The following is a 14,307-nucleotide window of genomic DNA, read 5'->3' as shown; positions in this document are numbered from 1 at the left end:
AAAACGAATGCAATAAAAACCATCAGAAGAAACCAAAAATTTGATTACATTACATTACACTGATGATATTTTTATTGTCTGGTCAGGAACAATGGAGTTAATTAATTTCAAAGATAATCTGAACAATTTGCATTCCATCTGTTCACTGGGCATCCACAGATGCCATATGGTCAGTCCAATGCTTGGTGATGTGCCACACGAGGCTGCACCACAGTCCTGTTGTATGCTTTTCTGGAGGCTTCAACTCTCTGAAGATCAGTTGCTCAACACACACCATCCATCCATCTCATTGATGGTATACCCCTTCCTCTTTTTCTAGGAACTTCACCTTCTATTACCGTTCTGAGAAGTTGTCCTTCCATCCTTTCAATGTGTCCAAAATATTTTAACTTTCTTCTGTCAAAATCCTTAAGGAGCTTTAAAGTTCTACTGATCTTTTCTAACATCCATTCATTTTATGCTTTTCAGTATATGATATCCTCAGCAGCTTTATGTAACATCACATCTCAAAAGCAGCTATCCTTTCTTATCTGACTTCTTTACGTTCCAAGTCTCACATCCATAAGTCGCTGTTGGAAAAACAACTACATCCAAAATCCTCAACTTTGTTCCCATAGAGATAGATCCATCCTTCCAGATTTTAGACAAGTCTCTGACTGTTGTTTTAGCCATTCCTAATCTTCTTCTGACATCTGAACAGCAATTCTTCACAATATTTTTCAAAGGCTGCCTAACTAAGTTGAATTCTGCATATAACTTCCTCCTCACAGCCTTCCCTTACCATGCTGTTTTGCCCTAGGTAAATATGGGAAGTTACTATACACTGTCATGTCTTTTCAGCATTTAATTCATTGATAATTTCTTGAAGCTCTTCTGTTGGGTTGCCTAAAAGAAAAATGTCATCAGTAAATCATAGGTGATTTAGCTCTTTTCCATTTACTATAATTCTACTCTTTGAAATATTTTTTCTAGGACTGCTGTAAATAGTTTAGGTGAAATGGTATCTCCAACTCTGTCTAACTCCATTTTTTTTTTTAAATAGGAAATTGCATATTTGTTCTTGATTTTATAGATACATCTGAATTTTTATATTATATCAATATGTTTTTTCAATTACCTTGATTTTTAGGGTTTCTAAAATAATTAATGATGATGCTGTATCCAATGTCTTTTCGTCTTTTCAATAATTTGTCTTATTACATACATATGATGAATATTGCTGTAGTTTATCCTGAATCCTGTTTTGTTCTCGAGGTTGGAAAAAATTATTATCATCATAAAATTATGAAGAAATGATTATCATAAAAATTCTGTATGCTGTTCTGAAAGGGGACTGATTAGGCAATAACTTTTAATATCTTCTCTGTCGCCCTTTTTTAAAAACTTAACTTTCTACAAACACTAATTGGAAAGAAGTTAATGGACACCATAGTAAGAGGAACAAATAGCTATGGCACCCACCTTAATAAAATGTAGGACTTCATTTTGCTGTGATGACTACAGTAATCCTACAGGCATACTTTCTACAAGCATACGATAGCGATCAATGGGAATTTTGGACCATTCTTCCTGTAGGCATGTAATGAGGTCTTTGACTCTTGTGGGGCAGATGCCGTTTGACCTCACCTGATGCTCCAGTTCATCCCACAGATGTTCAGTAGGACTGAGATCAGGGCTCTGTGAAGGCCAGTCAAGTGTAATGACATTCATATCCAGAAACCATGCAGTTACAGCAGCAGCATTATTACACAGAGTTACGCACTCTGGTAAGAGACACTCACCGGGCATCCATCACATTTACACCTGTCCATCTGCTCAGTAGAGGGTGTAGCATGATTCATCACCTCCATAACACAGCTTTTCAAGCTTCCATGTCCCACTGTACATGTTTTTTGCACCACTGAAGAAGACAATGCTGCATGTTGGTTTGGGTAATGTGGGGCTTGCATATTGCAGTCCTACCATGGAAACCCATGTTGTGAGTCTTGATTTTGAATTTTTTTTTGTGCAGATTCATGTTTCAGTTGATGCCCAAAACTCCATATTCAACATGTCGGTCAACAAATGGCAGTTTTTACATACTTTCCTTCATAGCACTCTAAGGTCACGTTCGATTAGTGTGGTTGGTCGGCCGTCCTCTGCAGATAGCACTTGCAGTTTACTCCCTAGGCTTCCATCTCAGTATGGAAGCAATGACTGTTGGCCTGGGATGGCCCAATTTGTCATCATTTTGCTGAACTGATAGGCTTGCAACATGGCATGCTATCGTAATGCCTCTTTCAAATTTCATCAGTTCCCTTCACACAGCCATTTCGCTCGGACTCAGTTGCATAGACTTGGGAGCATTATATTCCTACAATTTATACTGATTACAAACACGTGACTCGTGTTTGTAACCAGTATACATGGCACAATGCACCTTGCCCGTGAGGGTGGACATTGACTTCTTTCCAAGCAGCGTATACCAACTATTTCAGGATTGAAGCTGTAATTGTAGAAATATTAAAAATTTCACATGCTCTATTATTCCCTTCACAAAAGCGATGTCTCCTATCTGTTGCAGCTACACAATATCTGCTGAAAGAGGACAAAAATATTCAGCAGTAATCGCAATTTCTGTTATTTAAGCATGCACTTTAAATGAAAATAAATTCAGAATTTTGAAAAATTTCAACTGAGCATCAGAAGAATTCCAGAATGATGAGATATCAACGGAAATGAACTAGCAAAAGAATTAGAAATTCACCACATAGACACAACTGCTAGTACCAAAACAAAGAAGGCAAAACCAGGTGAGATTCCTCTAAAATGTTATATTCAGGCAATTTCATCAGGGAAAAGGAGCAGTAGCCATACAATTCAATATTAATCAACAACAGTCTTCTTGAATAGAAGGCAATTTCAAAAGTGATATGGCCAAACATCAAAATGTGGAATTGAACAATGAGACTTGCTTGTGCTCTTAAAGTCTCAGAGACCAGAGAAAGACAACTGATAAAGGAAAAGCTGGTCTTTGATGAAGATCTAAAGAGCAAAGTAGAAAATGAATCCCAAGAATATAGAAGTGTTTGGGGAAAATTTGGAAAAAAGAATAAAGCTAATAATTATTAAGTACCTATTGTATTTCTGTTCAGGACATGGACTAGTCATTATCATGTTCTCACATAAAGATGTTTACAAATTCGCATGCAGAAAAGATTCAAGAAATAAGAAATGTATTACTGATTTTGTTATTGCTGATAATAATATCTTCTCACCAGTTCTAGACATGAGTATACAACGGATTTGAAATAGGAAGTGATCATTGTTTAGTCTAGCACAGAATAAAAATGAATTTCATACTGAAAAGAAAAATATGTAGAAAATTTTTAAAAAGAATCAAGAAAAAATGAAAAGTTTGAAAACAAGAATCAAAACTTGGATACTTAGTAGCAGACTGAAGAAAACAATGATCGATTCATACGAGAAGGCATATGGAGAAATTGTCTGCAAGGATAGCAAAGTGAGCAGTTCATGATGGACTCAAGTAGTTAAAGAACCATTCATGGAAAGAAGAAAGCATACTGAATATTTCCAACAAGTAAATCAATATGTGCTCTGAGAGAATGCAGAGAAAAATATAAGAAAGCAAAGTAGCTAAAAAAAAAGTCATGGAAAGACTTCGGTAAGCTTATAGAAAATAAATATCATGAAGGTGGCAAAATGTTCTGGCTATTGAAAAGCTTAGAAATAGCAGAAAGAGAAAATACTGCAAAAAAGAAATCAGAGATTATAAAAGTGACATGAAATCTGAAGATATAATGAAATAAGAAGTGAATGAACGGTGATTGAAAATTCTGTGGGAAGTTTTCGGTATTGAAACCACATTGTAATATAAATGAGTTTATTAAAAATAAGCAATTAAAATAAAAGTGGTATAGACAAAGTGGCTGTGCTGCTCTGCAAGTACAACATAAAAGTGGCTTTTTTTAAAAGCCACTTTTAAAAAAAAGTGAAAAAACCAGGCATCTATGAGATTCATTGCTCTTGTGGCATTTGTTATGTAGGCCAAATAGGAAGGTCGGGTCTGTACATGTTCAGGCATGCAAATCATGTAAAAGACGTCTAAAAAAGAACAGAGCATAAATCAGACTTGGCATGTCACACAACCACTACTGGCAATAGGGATCCTCACAAATGCTTAAGATCCCTACACAATGCAGTAAAAATCAAGGCTTAATTTTACAAGTAGGGTTTAATTTCATTAAAAATTTAACTGCCATGGACCTAGGATATAGCACATGTGATACCACAGAATGCAACAGAAACAACTACCAAAATTCCAACACGCATACAGTAATGAATTTATCATTATTTAGATTAAGGGGATATTAAATCCCACATTGTTTTAAAACCGAATAAGAAACTCAAAGATTGGAATCAGAGAGTTTCATGCCGAATATAGTAAACTATAAAAATATTGGTGATTACTAGCGTGAGCTAATGAAAGTAGTCCTAGTATGTAGTACAATACCGGGCAACTCACAGCAAAGGTGGATGACAAATATAATTTATCAATTATATTTACTAGCTGTGAAGTTAACAAAACATCTAATATGTGTAATTAATTGTTAATAGGCTTCCGTTGTGTAAAACTTTTATGCCCCACTACCCCTGATGATGTAAGTCTTACAATGCATGTAACTTGTCAGGTTTTAATTGCTTATTTATATTACAATGTGGTCTCAATACCAAAAGCTTCCCACAGAACTGCTTAACCATAGAAATCTACATGAACAGTGATTGAAAATATTCAAGAAATGCAATCAAGGGTGTACAGAAATACAACAGGGGGAAAAAAAACCCATCAAAATTAAGACCTGCTCAGAAGGTTGAATTCCAGATGATTGGAAAAAAGCTCTTATAATATCCATCTATAAAAAGGGAAATAAAACTGAATATGAGAATTACAGAGGAATTTCCATATTGAGTGTTCAGGTAAGATTTATTCAAGCATACTTGAAAAGAGAGTAAAAAATACTGTAGAAGGGGAAACTTGGAAATTCTATTTTCCTTCATAATGTGATCACATTATGAAGGAAAGTGGTATTAAACTTTGATATCAAAGTTGGAGATGTTAATCTCAGCTCTTTATTTTATGCAGATGATGTTATACTCCTATAAAAATCCAGTACCAGTCTACAGGAGTCTGGAACTAAATCTGAATCTGCTATGGCTGAGTTGTGTAAAGTAAAGGGGGTTCATCAATTGTAAATCTGTAGAGCAAATTTGAAGAGAAGATGGAAGAGTATAATGCTGATAGATTACATTTGAATGTGTTTGGTGTTGGGCATTTAGAAAGGCTATTGTTTTCTGAGCATAGCTGAGTCAAAGTTCCAGGAAGAACAATGTGGCTTTCGTCCTGGCAGAAGCACAACTGACCAAATCGTCACTTTAAGGCAAGTCTTTGAGAAATCTTGGGAATATGCCAAGAATGTCTACACATGTTTTGTGGACTTGGAGAAGGCATATGACCGGGTTCCTCGGGATAAGCTTTGGCAAGTAGTACAGGAGTATGGAGTGGATGGTCAACTATTAGCTGCCATCAAGTCCCTGTATGAATGCCCAGAGTTTTGTGTCAGAGTAAACAGCACAAAGTCTGAACCATTCACAGTTTCCGTTGGCCTCCACCAAGGGTGTGTTCTGTCACCCCTCCTTTTCATAATATTTATGGAATGGATTGATAGGCACAGCCGAGGCAGTGAGTGTGTCAGAATTGGAAAATGTAGCATTGGACGTCTGCTTTTTGCAGATGACCTAGTTCTGCTTAGCTCTTCCACAGATGACCTCCAGCAGACCCTGGATAGGTTTGTAGCTGTTTGTGCAGACGCCGGAATGAAGATCAGTGTGGCCAAAACTGAAACATTTGTGGTCTCAAGACAACCATCCCAGTGCACTCTAAATGTAAGTGGAGTCCCAATGAGACAGGTGGAGAAGTTTAAATACCTTGGGTCCATATTCACGGATGATGGAAAATGGGACGTAGAGCTAGATACTCGAATTGGCTTAGCAAGCTCAATATTGCGGGAGCTTGGCCGTTCGGTAGTATTGAAGCGGGAGTTAAGCCAGAAGGCAAAGTTGGCTGTCTTCAATACAGTCTATGTCCCCATCCTCACCTATGGTCATGAGAGTTGGGTAATGACCGAAAGAATGCAGACACGAATCCAAGCAGCTGAAATGAGGTTCCTTTGAGGGGTTGCGGGGCTGACAAAACTCGACAGAGTCAGAAGCTCTGCAATTCGGGAAACCCTCAATACTCAACCGCTGCTTCTCCGTGTTGAGAGATCACAATTACGCTGGTACGGGCACCTGGTCAGAATGCCACAAGAGAGGCTCCCTCTTTGCCAAGCCAGAGGGTGGGAGGCCAAGGACTCGCTGGATAGATTATATCCAAAACCTTGGGTGGACACGTTTGGGAATCCCACCAGAACACCTGAGCTTGGTGGCAGAGGATCGTGACCATTGGAAGTTCCTCTTGCAGCTGTTGCCCCCACAACCCAATTAGGAAGAGTGGGCCTTGAAGATGTATGTATGTATGTATTGTTTTCTGAGAAGCCACAGAGTCAATAAGTTAATGTAGCAAACGATCCGAGTCAACCTGTGGAACAGAACAGCACAAATCAACAGATTGTATGACAGAAGGAAGATGGATATGAGGTTGAAGATGTGGTTTCAGGAGCACAAGATGATGGAATGCATAAAGGTGAGGATAAGGCAGATAGGAATGGAAATCACAGTCAGGATCAGGGAAACGGGAGTGGTACTGAAGAGAGAGATGTAGTATAGTAGCTAGAATAGAGAATTGGTGCTAGTAGAATGGCCTCAAACACACAGCGATTGTTATGTTTATACACAATGTAAGGAGTATTCAAAACAAGAGAGCTGAGTTTGTTGCATTGATTGACCTCCTCAGACAACCAAAAATGTTGGTTGTCTGAGGAGGATGTGATGTCAGGAATAGAATTTGAAGGATATATAATTTTCTGGAAGGATAGAAATGTGAAAAGAGGAGAGGGAGTGCTGTTAATGATTGCAGAGGAATTCTGTCTGCAAAGTGTGGAAGCTGGTAGTGCATGCACAGATTTTGAATCTGTGTAGTACAAAGTTGAAATAAACAGGTTAGTATATCTGATAGGATGCTGTTATAGGCCAAGGAATACAGAGAATACTGATTGTGAAATGTTTAGACAAATTAGTTGGGCATGTAAATAGAAGGTGATCCTGATGGGAGACTTTAATTACAGGAATGTAGACTGGAAGGAGGAGATGGTGCATGGGAACAAGGAGAGTGAGTTTGTGAAATTTCTGAGAGATAAATATCTTAAGCATGATGTGATTGAAGCAACTAGAGGTTTAAATGTTTTGGATTTGGTGATAACTTCACAAGATGTTGTTAATGAAGTGTTGACACTGCTGCCGGTTGGAGAGTGATCATGAGGTACTTGTTTGGGAAGTGATGAAACAAGAAAAGGTAACTGCCAAAAATGGATACATGTAGAAGTATATAGCAGGTGAATATAAGAAGCTCTGTAGTCACTTAGCATCAGCACGCTGGGCAGATGAGCTGAGCAGAAAAATGTTGACAATTCATGGAAACTAACACGGCAGTATCAGACAAAAGCAATGTATGACTGCATACCAATGGTTAAGCGAATAAACAGAGTAGGAGTGAAATGGATGAACAATGAAATCAAGCAAGCTGAATTGAAAAGAAAATGTTATGGAGGAAGTAAGACAGTTGGTGGTGATCATATCCATGAAGCAACACAAGATTATGAACAAGATCATATCCATGAAGTAGCACAAATTCCCTTGAATTAACCTTGGCTAGAAAGGTGACAAGCATGATAAGGAAAGAAAAGGTGCAGTATGAGAGGAGATTGGCTGGTCAGGCCAAGGTTAATTCAAGGGAATTTTTCCGCTACATGGCAAGCAAAAGAAAGAATAATTATGGCAGATTAACGTTGATGGATAGTCATGGCAGCAGACTAACAGCTGCAAAGGATATAGTGGAATTATTGAACGAGCACTTTATCAGCGTATATCATACTGGTGTAAATGATCCAGTGCAATATACAGAAGAGAGGCAAGTATTAGGAGAATTAAAAGTGAAAGAAACAGAGGTGTATCAGATGTTGGTTGGGTCAGATGTGAATAAAGCTGTGGGAATCGATGACATATCACCACATATTCTTGAGGAATGTGCACCACAGTTGACTATGCCCTTTACCTGGTTATTTAATGAAAGTCCTGCAGTGAGTAGGGTTCCTAAGGAGTGGAAAGAAAGCAAAATAGTACCACTCCACAAGCATGGTTCTAAGACAGAAGTCGCCAACTATAGGAGGCAAGTCTGTATAACTGCAGTTGTGGTCAAGGTGTTCGGGAGATTGGTAAGAAATAGAATACAGAATTGAGTTGATGGACATAGCATTCTTTATAATGGTCAGCATGGATTTGTTAAGAGTAGGTCCTGTTTTAGTAATTTAGTTGCATTTTATGATTAGGTGACAAGTGCATTAGATAAGAGAGAGAGAGAATCATATACAGTGATTAGACTTTGCAAAACCATTTGATAGATTACCACATAATAAGTTGGTGTACAAGCTTCAGAGGATGTGAATAGATAGTATACTGGTTAGATGGATCAGAGATTGGCTCTCTGAACGATACCCATAGGTTGTGTATGATGGAGTAGTGTCTCAAAGAAGGAGGGTAACCAGTGGTGTGCTCCAGGGTTCTGTTCTTGGGCCCTGCTGTTTAACTTGTTTGTAAACAATATATCATGTGGATTGATTGGAGATTTTCAGTTATTTGCTAATAATGCAAAATTGGGAAAATTATAAGTGACACTGCTGATGTTAATTCCCTTCAGGAAGATTTGAATAGACTTTTTACTTGGACAAAAGAGTGGGGTTGTAGTTATAATATCAATAAGTGTATTGATTGTTGCATTTTGGAGTGCAGAAATATAAGGCAGTGTACTATATTGATGGTGCCATACTGCAGGAAGTGGATGAGATTAAAGATATGGGAGTGATGGTTGACAGCAGACACTGAAGTTTAGCGGACATATGGCTAGATTGCAGAGACTGCACATTGTAATGCTGCTATGATAAGTACTCTAACATGTAAGGATAAGGAAGTGGTTGTACCACTGTATAAGGCAGTGGTCAGACCACACTTGGACTACTGTGCTCAGATCTAGTCACTTGGTTTTTAATGTGATGTGGAGACATTGGAGAGGGTCCAGAGGCAAGTGACTAAGACAATGTGAGGACTTTGGAATGCTGGCTATGGAGAGAGATTGAAGAAATGCTGATTGCAGAGTTCAGTGGAAGAAAGGAGATATGATAGAAACATTTAAGTTAGTGAGAGGATTTTATCAGAATAATCCACAGGTGATTATAAAAAGAGTAGTAGGTGAGAGGGGAAGAACCAGAGGTCATTCCTGGAAGTTATGTAAACGTGTGGTGAAGAGGGGTGTGAGGAGTAAATTTTTTACATGGAGAATTGTCAGTGAATGGACCACATTACCAGAATATGTTGTTAATGAAAGGAGTGATAAGAATTTTAAGATTCTATATGATAAATATGTTGTCAGTCGAATGAACCTCCCACGATGAGTCTGTTGACTTTATGGAGAGTAATAATAATAATAATAATGACAATTTTTGCATGAAAACCAGAAATAAAAAGACAAAAACTACAAAAATAGGCAGGAACAGTGAAATCATCAGCTTCACATCCGAAATGATAAACACCGATAAATCAGTGTCAGGCAGGCGGTGTCGGTGAATAAGCTACTTCAAATTTGTGCTTTCCAATTTACTGTTATTGGGAGTGTTTTTCCATCGAAATTAACCATCAAACGGAAACCCAACAGCGGTTAATGAACAGCGAAATACTTCAATACAAACTGTAAGTACCTATAGTGTATTAATCCAACTATTCTTCCAATTCTAAATCAGCCACGTGTAAGCGCACACAATGCCTACCGTATGCAACAAAGATGGCAGCATCAAAAGCCAACAGCGAATGAGGACCAAAGTCTCACCAGCTCAGTGCCTTCGACCGCCACCGACATACCTACTACATGCTGCAGCTGCAAAACTGGTGTCACAGACAGAAAAAAGGGCATAATTCTGTGAGTTCTGTTGCCACTGGTTGCACACTTCCTGCGCGAAAATTGAAAAAGCTGCACAAAAACCACTTATTGAACTTAACCAGCCATTCTTCTGTTCGATGCGCCTCCCTTCGGTAAAACAACTACTGAACATAGGTAAATAAACGTGTCGACAACCTCGAACAGCACATCAATGCTTTAAATGAAACTTTTACCACCAAAATACGGGCAGCCGAAACTAAGCTAGAACAAATTAAAAATCAGTGCAACGCAGCAAGCTCCACTCCGCCAGCGAAAAAATTTCGTGATCTAATTGCAACAATGGTAAATGACTTGATGGAGGCTAAACAAAAAAACTCAACGCCATCATTTTGAATTTCCCGACAGAAAATGGAAAATCATTACAAGAGGACATCAACAAACTCTCTGAAGAATGCGACATCGATCCTAAGAATATCGTCAGATGCTACCGTTTACGGCCTATAAATAAAAGAAAGGATGGTACGAACTTCCCGCACCTAGTAAAAGTGACTTGCAACACACCGACAACCTCATCAAAAATAATAATAGCGATTAACAACAAGTTCAAAGACACCTGCCCCCAATGGTGCATACATGCACAACCAGACCTATCATTTGCACAAAGAGAACAAAGACACCAGCTTAGAAGACAACTCTAAGAAAAATGTCAAAACGGTGACAACAACTGGACCATCGACTACATACAAGACAAGATAAACTGGTGAAAAAACCAAGCGATGCCACTAGCAGCCACCAAGGAGACCAGCATACAGGCACCACATAGGAAATGTACAAGATCCATGCAGTCCAACATACGACACACAAAACCCTACACATCCACTTCACCAACATCCGTGGCCTAAACTCCAACCTGAATAGTGTCCACTACCACCTACAGTCTACCAAACCCCACCTACTATTCCTGGCAGAAACACAAATCTCACCTCCCAGCAACACCAATTATCTCAACCTTCCAAACTACTCACTCTTCAACAACTTTCGTCCCAAGGGTGGTGTCTGCACATACATCTGCTCTGACATACCTTGCTAGGGAGCACCCAACCTAGAATTACCCAACTTTGACCTCCTTTGGTTGAAAAAATCCCTTCCCCACTCAGTCCAATTCATCTGCTGTCTCTATCGCTCCCCCAACACAACCAACCACCCTCAGCTCTTTAATTTCCTCTCCCTAAAAATCGGCTTTCTCCAATCCCACTTTCCCAACAGCGAAATCATCCTCCTAGGAGATTTTAACATCCACAACACTGGCTGGCTTTTCTTCTCCAGCTGTACAGATCTTGTAGGCAAAGATGCCAAAATATTTGCCATCACTAACGACCTTACACAACTAGTCCAGATGCCAACCAGAATACCTGATAACCCAAACCACTCCCAAACACCTTAGATCTCTTCCTCGCCAATGACCCCTCCAAATACACAGTGAAAGTAGTGAGCCCCTCTGGACAATTCTGACCACAACCTAGTGCTCATCTCCTCCCCCCATGCAACAATGTTTACACAGACACTCCCACACAAGAGTAGTTTGGCACTATAACAGTGCCAAGTGGGACAGACTCCACAACTTTGATGCTGCATTCCCATGGTTTGACTACTGCTTCCAACCTTCCAACCCAAAAATATGCACCGAGCTTATTACCAAAGTAATTATCACCGGCATGAATATACATTCCACACAGCACCCTCAACTGCCATTCCTTAACAAAACCATGGTTCCCCCAAAAGATGTGCCAAGGCTGTAGAGATGAAACACCAGACATACCACAACTGGCTGAAATCAAGAACCCCATCCTCCTTCAAAGCTTACACCAAAGACCTTAATAAATGCAAAAAAACAATCAACACTTCCAAAACAGAGTTCGAAAGAGCAAAAAGCAGGAAACTAGCAGCCTGTCCAAATGTCAGCCGAGCCTTTTAGTCTCCCATCAAAGCTATTGGCCTTATTTTCTGCCCAACACTATTCCCACCCCTATCACACCCCGATGGTTCTACTACATCATCACCCACAGAAAAAGCCAATCTTCTAGCCTCATACTTTGCTTCAAATGCATGCATAACTGACAATGGTAAATGTCCCCATATCCTTTTGTCAGGATGAGATCCGAAAAATACTGTCCAAATCAGACACAAAAAAGTCTCCTGACCCCGATGGCATTCCCCCAATTGTTCTGAAAGTTTGTGCTCCTGAACTGACCCCTATCCTATGTCACCTATATATACTCTCCTACCCCATTGGAATCTATCCCACAAACTGGAAATTGACCTACATTCAGCCCGTCCTCAAGAAAGGTGACAATTCACTGCCATCCAATTACTGTCCTATCTCGCTTACCTCAGTCCTGTCGAAGGTAATGGAAAAAATCATCAATTCCCAACTCCTACACTATCTTGAAGACACTCACCAAATAAATTACAGCCAGTATGGATTCTGCCACTGCCGATCAACAGGAGATCTACTTATATACATCACCCATCTCTGAACGAAAGCTATGGAGAGGTTTCGCAAACCTCAAGAGGTTGCACTAGATATCTCCAAAGCCTTTGACTGGGTCTGGCATAAAGGCCTACTAGGCAAACTCCATCATTCAATCTGACCCAGGTCTTCTGTAAGTGGATAGCCAGTTTTCTGTCTGGACGCACACTCTGTATGATGGTGGACAGCTCTCTATCCTCTCACCACTCAATTAATGCTGGGGTCCCACAAAGTTCTGTCCTCTCACCAACCCTCTTCCTGCTATATATATCAGTGACCTACTGCAACCCAATACACGGTTTTGCAGACGATAGCATACTACACTCTTCGCTTGCATTTGATAAGCCTTTACCCTACACAACTCACCTCAACCTACAGAACATCAACCACTGCGATCCTCAACTCCGATCTCCAAGCCATCCTCTAATGGGGTTCAAATAATCTCATAAATTTCAAACCCAGTTCTGTACTATTTCCCATAAAAAAGAACCATTTTTTCCCAATATCCTTTTTAATGATACCCAAATCTCCAGACAGTTTGAGATCTCACTCCTTGGAATCACCCTCACATCAAACCTCTCCTGGCATAAACATATCTCAAACATTGCATCCACAGCCTCAAAAAAACTAGGATTTCTCTTTCGCTCAAGACATTACTTCACCCCCGAACAGCTATTAACATTATACAAGTCACAAATCCACCCAACTATTGAATACTGCTCTCACATATGGGGTGGGGTCCAAAAAAGCTCTCTCAAAATGCTCGACTCAATACAGAGGAGAGCAATTAGACTTATCAATGATCCATCCCTTACCAACTCTTCTCCCCCTCTTTCACACAGACATATGGTCTCTGCAGTATGTATATTCTACAAATATTTCCATGGGAAAAGCTCATCAGAAATATCATCAATAATTCCTCCGCTCAGTACTAAACTCATTGGAACACGTACAGCTGCTGCACAACATTCCTTCACATTTCACCTAGAAACAAACAGAACAAGTTTCCTTTCCTCTTCCTTCATCCCTGCAACTGCTGCACTGTGGAACAGTCTCTCACCTGCTGTGTTTTTCAAGGAATACAATTTAAAGTCATTCAAATCAAATGTAAACAAATTCCTCCTTTCCCAACCCACCACCCATACACAGTACTATAGGTTGATCAACCAACTTCCTGTGTATGGGCTCAACGTAAAAAAAAAATTTTTTTTTTAAAACTATAGAACAAGTAAAATATTTCAACTATTTAGGAACAATTAATGAAATTGACAATTAGCCTAGTGGCTGTGTGCTTCAGAACCATATGCCTGGGAAAGGGATGTCTTAGATTCGATTCCCGTTGGTGACGTGAGGAGCTGAAGGATCTTCCTCAGCCATAGCCAAGTTAGCCGGCCTTGGGACGTGGACAGTAGGGTTCCCCCCCCAGTTTATCCTGGGGTTTTTCATCCCGCAAAGCAGGCAAACTGGCCTTGAGAACTCAACACTACGGACATAGGATACACCAGGGGTGTAGGGCTAACCACCTTATCCTGTGAACGGTTTGAGGTCCAATGATTAATAAACCCTCGACACCGCAAGGTAAAAGAGGGAAAGGAGGATGAGATGAGACAAATTCAATATGGAAATAACATTT

The 14,307-nt window shown here is 39.6% G+C and overlaps 1 protein-coding gene across 3 annotated transcripts in view; it reads right to left on the bottom strand.

Moving 5' to 3' along the window:
• cyp33 (peptidylprolyl isomerase cyclophilin-33) overlaps positions 1-14,307 on the bottom strand; it is a 165,169-nt gene that overhangs the window by 138,004 nt on the left and 12,858 nt on the right. The window lies entirely within an intron of this gene.

Source organism: Typopeltis vanoorti, chromosome 12 (assembly GCF_054136105.1).
Source record: "Typopeltis vanoorti isolate ZY-2024b chromosome 12, IOZ_Tvanoo_1.0, whole genome shotgun sequence".
Classification (NCBI taxonomy): domain Eukaryota; kingdom Metazoa; phylum Arthropoda; class Arachnida; order Uropygi; family Thelyphonidae; genus Typopeltis; species Typopeltis vanoorti.
The sequence above is the reverse complement of the archived record's forward strand: the minus strand, read 5'-3'. Positions and strand labels throughout refer to the sequence as shown.